The following is a 7923-nucleotide window of genomic DNA, read 5'->3' as shown; positions in this document are numbered from 1 at the left end:
CTGATCCCGAATTAGAAAATAGTGGGAACTAATAGTAATTATTCTTAAATCATCAATAGGACATAATCCTTTGAGAGCCAGCGTTGGGCAGTGGTTGGTGCCTTGGGTGATGACTCTGGAGGCCAGGGTTCAATTCCCCGCTGGAGCATGAGAACCCCACTTAGGCTAGTCACACTCTCTCAGCCCCAGAGGATGGCTGAAGAACCCTACTCTGAGATAGGGATCGACTTGGGGGGGGGGGGGATAAGTGAAATAACATGACTTGGAGGCACATAACATCAATAGCAACAATCCCCTTCCTCCAGTTTTTTTTTTTTAAAATTGGGTACTGAGCTATTAAGTACTGTAGATCCAAGCCCGAAAATAAGAACTTCTGAGACTCCTGACTGAGGATGGGGGGGGGGGGGCAGTCGACTACTCCTAATAGGATGCGAATTCCCTTTGGAGTGGAGGGACAGGGCCCCTCAGAGGTCACCTAGAAGAGTGAGAAGGAAGCCTCCGCCATTACGACCCCCACTGCTTGCCATTCCTCCCTCCCAACCTTCATTGCTCTTTCCAGGCAGAGCCCTCTTCTCTGATCTGAAGTCAAAGCCTCACTTGCTTGAAACTGAAGGCTGCTCCGGAGAGAAATGCCAATCTGCCCGAGCTGGAGGATGGTGGGCTTCTGCCCAGGCAGGTGGGCTTACTTGCCTTGTCAGCCCCCGAATGGGAGGGCATCCTTTCCTGGGGGTCTATGGGCAGGAACTGGGGCGCTGTATAGGCTCCGATGGGCAAAGAGGCAGAGGAGGCATCGTGCCCTGGATGCCCCCCTTTCCAGAAATAAAGAGGGGCAGCAGGGAAAGGCGAGACTGAGACACGCTCTCAGCCTCTCGCTTTCCAAACATGACTCTCAGGAAGGAGGCTCAAGTCTATAGCAAAGCCCACGATCCTACTTTCTTGCCAGGTCCCTTTTCGCTTCGATCTCCTTGCCAAGTGGAGGCAAGGCAAGGGAGAAGGAGGAGGGCCTGCTGGGCTGCCCCTTGCTTTCGGTGCCAGGCTCCATCCGGGATGGCAGGGCGGTGGGCCCTTGGCATGGGAGGGGGGTCTGCCATACCTAGGAGCTCAGAGGCACATAGCTGAGGGGCCAGCGCAGTCCCAGAAAATAGCAGCAGCAGCAGCAGCAGCAGGAAGAACTTGGAGGGACTTTGCTGCCTCATGTGGAAAAAGTGACTTCGATCCAGGGCCATTTATAGGCGACAGGAAAGCCGCCTTTTCAATGAGCGGCAGCCAGGGACACCAAGGCAAAGCAACACACACAGAGACACACACACACACCCTGCTCTCTCCTGGCCAGGGCTCGGGGAGAGGAGGAGAAGCCTTGATTCCCAGGACCCTCTTGAATGTTGGGTGTCAGGCGACACTTTGCTCCTGGCTGGGCACGTCTGAAGCCCACAATGCCAGGGACCGGTGGTGCCAGGTTACACTGGGACAGGGCAGGGAACACAGAACCCAGGCAGCCTTCTTTAAAACAGAACAACCACTCTCCTTTTTATCAAATATAACCAATCATATTCCACCCCTGAGATGTGTGTGTGTGTGTGTATTAACTAATATATGTATTAGTTTCTAATATCTTACACCTATTGAAATAAGGCAGAACGGTCTATTTGCTTCATTTCCCCCACTTCCTTGTAGTTTTGTTAAGCAAGATACCATGGTGAACCCTTCTTTCTGTATGATGGGGATACAGTATGACAGACTGAATAGAGCAGTCTTGTCATTTTGTCTCTCATCTCTCTAGCCCTCTTTATTTTATTTCTTCTTCTCATTGTTTCAATACCCTTTTCTTAAGTGTAAGGTAAAACAGATAGAGGAAAAGGGGGAATAGTAATAGATTACTGAGTGCGTGGAAACAAATGCTTTCAAATTACATTTGAAAATGTAATTAAATTTCAATGTAACTGTCATTTCCAACAAATTATATCTGAAAACCCAAAATTTGAGACTGCCTCCACTGTGAGCCTTATTTATGGAAAGTTAATACATTCATTTTGGCCACAATTACAGTCCCTAGTCATTAAAAAAAAGTTGGGGGGGGGGAGTTGTAGGAGTTGTACTTTGTGGCTCTGCGATCCTAGCTGTAAACTGCCCTACTTACTTTCAAAACATTTGTCTTAGTTTGCATGAAGTTGACTGAATTTGTTGTACTTGCAGACAAAAGATTTGTTTTCAGGACAAAAGACTTCTTTGAAACCAGAAGGCTTGTTTGTCTTTTTGAACCCTTTTGCCTATGCAAGGTGGTTGCTTTTGTCAAGGGTATGCTTCCTGTTTTTGATTAATGAAACACAGTGTAAGAAGCAGTTTTACTCATTCATGCTGCATTTATTAAAGCAACCATACTTTCCCACTACGATCTATCATTTCCTATATAGGAAGAGACCCCCATCGATGGCAATAGAGTATAATGAAGCCTTCATTGGATTCAAGTTGCCTTGTGTGTGTGCTAAAGTGTGCTTGGCCATTGCATCCAGAGATACAGCGCTCTACACTTTCTTTATGTAGACAGAAATCCCTGGGCTCCTGGCGTGGAGCAGGATTGTCACTCTGCACATGGTGCACCTCAATGGCACTGAAAGCCCTTTCTTTGTAACCTAGCATTGTTTGAGAGCCAGAAGGGGGAAGGGAGAAATTGTATACATTATGCCCTATAAGGCTTTTCTTTCCACTCGAGCAGCTCTACAAGCTGCAAGAGAATAGAGGATTGTTCCACATTTTTCAAAAGTATCTTTGTAGGGTATTAATCTGTCTTTGAGAGGTAGGTTTAAAGCCCACATCTCAGTTAATACTGCCGAGGGAAAATGTGTGGTTGCCAAAGATAATCCCTCGACCGAGGCAGGATTATTTCCATTCTGTTCTGCAGCAAGTTCAGCCCAGCCTGTGTTCTGTGCTTCATGTAGTTCAAAGCTACTGGAGGAATGGTGGTTTTACAGACTAGATACACACAGAAGAAATGTCAAACACTTTGTGGTAGCGTTTCCCATAATTTTAATTTATCCCTTTTCTCTTTATTATATAATACTGAAGGTTATTCAGTACTTGATGGCTTTCAGCCAAATGTATGAGCCACCCATGTTGAAAAGTATTGTTTGAGCCTGTGTTGTATGACTAGAAAGCTCAGCCTCTGGTGGCTTGTACTTACAAGCCACGTTATTGTTTCAACTTACAATGACCAAGTGAGGAAAATACTTGTGTGGGTCAGCCATTAGGGAATGATAAAAGTAATTTTTGAATGTTTGGATACCTCTCCATTTTAAAGAAGGAGGATTCTTAGTGGTAGAGGAGCGATTCATGGTTCAAACTCTACACACTATCCTACACACTAACAATAAATTGCTCAAAGTTCATTCCAGTTTGCTTTCCCCCGTTTTAGCAACTGAGTACATTAGTCTTTTGCCTTCAGATGTTCCATGCTTTCTCACTCTCCGCAGCACCCTAGTACATCTTTTCCCAGTCTCTAATGCAGAAATATGTGGATATATGAAGCTGCCTTTTAATGATTATTGATCCACCAGGCCTACTATTGCCTACTTGCCAGCAGCTCTTCAAATTCTCCAGCAGAGATCTTTGCCATCACCTTCTACCCAACAATTTAACTGGTGATGCCAGGAATCTACATGCTTTCCTGTACCAAACCATGTTCTCTACCACTGAATATGTCCTATCTCCATCCATATCCTTTATCATTTTCAAATAACAGCCCCATCATATTATAGAACATGTTAGCTTTCAGCTTGCCTCAGCAACAACTTTATCACCTGCATAAAACCACCTGAAGTTATACTTGTGCCTTAATGCTGCATGACAAAAAATATCCAAACTGAGTGGTGTTACCTAGATGCTAGATAAAGGACAAAGGACAAAATGCAATTCTAAATAATGATTTAGACACTAAATCTCACAAGTTGTTTGGGCGTGCTTGGTCAGTAATTTTGGATACATGATTTGATGTTTAGATTCAAAGAAGGGACAACTTCTAGGCAGGTGGCTTCAAAACTTGGTGGCACAGGGATTAGTAACAAAGAAGACCAATGCACAATAGTTTTATTAGATACTACAGGTAACTAACAGCACTTTTTAATTAGCAGAAAAAACTCACTTGAGCTTGATTTTCAGTGTGAGTACAGCTTTGTAAAGTGGAGATGTCAGAAAACCTACCCAGCCAAAATGTACATTAAAATTTGTTTGGTGCAGTATAGTGGGATATAAATGTAATCTGAACCCTGGAAATTAAATTAATTTTAGACAGAGAAAGAATATATATATTTATTGGAGTTGCATATACATTCTTCTTCAGTGAAAATGTATGTTGGTTAAGAGATCATATATCTCAGGTGAGCAGGGGAAAATGTGAGAAAAGAGAGGGATAAAATGGTCTAGAATAGAGATTAGCCTGACTGTTCCTATGTCGCTTTGGGTCGGTCAGAGAAAACTGGGGGTCTTCTGTTAACCTTTTCTACATTGTTTTTCTTTAATTATTTTTCCTGAAGAAGATAGACTTTATTAAGTTGTAATTACTTGACCTTGATCATATAGATAGTTCAATACAAGGCAACACACTGAAGACCAGCAGAATTTTTACTGAGAAAGACCTGATTTTTGTTCTGATGCCCCTGCTCTTGTTCTCAATTGAGTCGAAAAATAACTAGTAGCTCACCCAGAAATTTGAATCTTTGAAGTCTTCCTCTTCCCCACCTTCACCCTCAGTTTGTATATTGCAAAGGATGAATTCATCTATTGACCAGTACATTCTAAACATGTAATCTTATAGGTAAGATTAGAAGGAAAACAGGCAGAACACGCAAACACAGCTATATGCATTTATTGTGCTGCTTAACATTTCACTGAGGTTATTTTTTGTGTATTTGTAACCTGTTGTATACAAAAGGTTCAGGACTGATATTATTCCATACTCAGTACTGCATCTTCCAAATTCTGAGTCTGAAACAAAGAGAAAGAAAAAATAATAATAAAAAAGCAAAGACAAAACAGCCAAATCTGCCAATTTTCTTTGAATGCAAATGGATCAGTTTTCATATTAATGATTAAAGAAAAGTTCTTTCTGTCCACAACCAAAATTTTACATCTTTGCCTACTTTAATTCACTTAAGAAAAGCTTATAGCTGTGAACACACACACCTACTCCATCCCTATGTATATGAAAAACTGAGGTCTCATTCAGAAGAATGTTTCATACTCCAAACTTATTTTAAGTGGTAGTCCTGTTTAATTACGTACAAGTAACTGTACACAGGGTTACGGCTTTGCAATGGTTCAGGTTGCTGAATGCAATAAACATTATTAAGGGTCAATATCTTTCCCTGATGTTACTTTTAAGCTTCTTTTTAAAACCATAAGCCCCATACTTTTTTCAGTTCTGTGACTCTCTCACCCTGGCCTGGTTTCCAATGAGGTTACACAAGTCGAATAGACAGAAGCTGTATATAATTTATTTTCAGGCATTAGTCCTTTAACCCACGCAGCGCATGCTACAACCCCACAGGGGTTACATAAGATTACACGATTTTACATAGGATTTTACCTGAAACTTCTGAAATAAGGAAGGACAATCAATGATCAAAGGGGGAAAGCTGCAAGGAAAAGTGAAAGGTTTGAGAAAGGCAAAAGTAGAATGGTAAACCTGAAAGAAATGTAAGTAACATAGAAGAAGCCAGAGAGAGAGAGAGAGATCTGAGAAAGACAAAAGTAGAAAAATAAGTCTGAAAGTAATACAGGACAAGCCAGAGAGAGAGAGAGAAGGGTAGAAGAAAAGGGCTTTTCCCAGGACTTGCAAAGGGAAACTGCTTTTGAAGGTGAACTCTGCCAATGACTTTCCACCAGTCCTGGTTTTCAGGGGTCACTTTGGGGGTGTCCCTCTCAAGCTGTCTGTCTGTCTGTCTGTCTGCTGGGACTGAAGAAATATAGAACAAGCCAGGGAGGGAGGGGGAGAGAGAGAGAGAGAGAGAGAGAGAGAGAGAGAGAGATTGAAATTTAAGAGAAGCAAAAGTGGACAAATAAGTCTGAAAGAAGTGTAAGTAACACAGGGCAAGTCAGAGAGAGAGAGTCAGGTAGAAAAACAAGACTTTCCCAAGGGTTTGCAAAGGGAAACTGTTTTTGGAAGCGTACTTTGCCAGTGATTTTTCCAAAGTCTTGGTTTTCAGAGGTCACTTTGGGGGTGTCCCTCTCAGGTTGTCTGTCTGTCTGTCTGCTGGGACTGAAGTAGAAGAGGATGAGCCAGAGAGAGAGAGAAAACGGAGAAAGGCAAAAGTGGACAAATAAGTCTGAGAGAAGCTTAAACGACAGAGGGCAAGGCAGAGAGAGGGAGAGAGAGAGAGAGAGAAGAGAGAGAGAGAAGAGAGAAAGAATAAGGTAGAGGAACAAGACTTTGCCTAGGACTTGCTTCTGGGGTTGACTTTGCCAGTGACTTTCCGCCAGTCCTGGCATCCAGGGGTCACTTTTAGGGTGTTTCTGTTGGGTCTGAGCTTTAGGGATCCTGCTGGTGATGCCAAATAAAGGGCAGAGAGCCGGAGTCTGGTGGCATCTCCTCCTGCCCTCTGCCAACCCCCAAAACAGGCATCAACTGCACTCAATGGACGCAAAGGGAGGAAAGTTTCCGGGGAGTGAAGTGGCAGCCTCTGTCCGGGAAATCCTCCCAAAGGAGGCAGGTGCCTTTTTCCTTCCGAGGGCTCAGCGCTTCCTTCCCGGGCAGCAGAGGAGGCAGCTCCATGGCAGAAAGAGGAAGGGGAAGGAGAAGAGGGAAGAGGGAAGCCCTGGCACCGCTCCGGAGCTGGCCATCCTTGGCAGCTCCGACCCCGAAAGGGAGCTAGTCTCCTTCCCTGGCTGGCAGAAACCCATGCCCATCCCGACGAAGGGGAAGCCCCCACCTGCTGCCAATGCCTCAGGCTCTGGGTTCAAGAAGGAAAGAGAGACGGAGGAAAAGGGAGGAAGGATATCACTCCTCTTCGTAAGAGCAGTCCCCCCTCCAATTATATATTTGACACTCCTGTAACAGTTACCCTTATCCCCCATTATTACAAATATATGGATGCTGTCAGTTTTTATACAGTTAGTCGTAAATATATATTTGAGTCACTAGAAAGGGCAGCCGAAATGTCAATAGGATGGCAAATAAACAAGTATGTTTGTGTGCATGTATGTATGTATATGTATGTATGTATCTATAGATATGTACTCAGATCACTTTTTCAACTTCTGCCCTTACTTCATACACACACACACACACACACACACACACACCAGTTTTGCCTCAGTCAAATTCTCCCTAAACCATCAGGGTCTCTTGAACTCCCAGTTACTAATTCTGCTTCCAAGGTCATCCAGGGATACTAGTTTTCCCAAAGCAAGCTACTTTTGGCCTACGTCTCATTTGGATGAATAATTTTAATAAATACATTCAAATCTAAGAGCTCAGAATAAAAGAGGCGCCTCATGGGTCGCTATTGTGACTGACCACCCAAAGCAAGAAGCTGGGTTCAGGGTAAAAAAATGGGCATAAATCATGATGAGTGACACACCCGAAGTCTTCCTATTTCGGGCAGAAGGCGACAGGCAACTGGGCAGAAGTTTGAAGGGGTGATTTGGGTGTTTGTTTGGAAAGCAGCGGACTTGAGTAGAAAAGCAGACTTCGCAGAGCCAAGAACCACAATATATGGAGAAGTCTTGGCAGAAGACATACCAAAATTGACATCCTTCTCTGGAGAAAACATCTCCTTTTCTCTATGCGAGTCGCAGATCACACTCAAGGAGGTTTTGGTGAAAGGAAAACCTGAGTTTCTCACACACATCATTTTAACCCACACCTAGGTAATACAGAATATATATATATATATATATATATATATATATATATATATATATATATATATA

At 43.3% G+C, this 7923-nt stretch overlaps 1 protein-coding gene across 2 annotated transcripts in view; it reads left to right on the top strand.

The window, feature by feature from the left end:
• ESRRG (estrogen related receptor gamma) overlaps window positions 1-7923 on the top strand; it is a 612697-nt gene that overhangs the window by 262 nt on the left and 604512 nt on the right. The gene's annotated exons all lie outside the window — the stretch shown is intronic.

The sequence above is a fragment of the Sceloporus undulatus genome, chromosome 1 (genome assembly GCF_019175285.1).
Source record: "Sceloporus undulatus isolate JIND9_A2432 ecotype Alabama chromosome 1, SceUnd_v1.1, whole genome shotgun sequence".
Classification (NCBI taxonomy): Eukaryota; Metazoa; Chordata; class Lepidosauria; order Squamata; family Phrynosomatidae; genus Sceloporus; species Sceloporus undulatus.
Note: the sequence above shows the minus strand (reverse complement) of the source record. Positions and strands in the feature narration are given on the sequence as shown.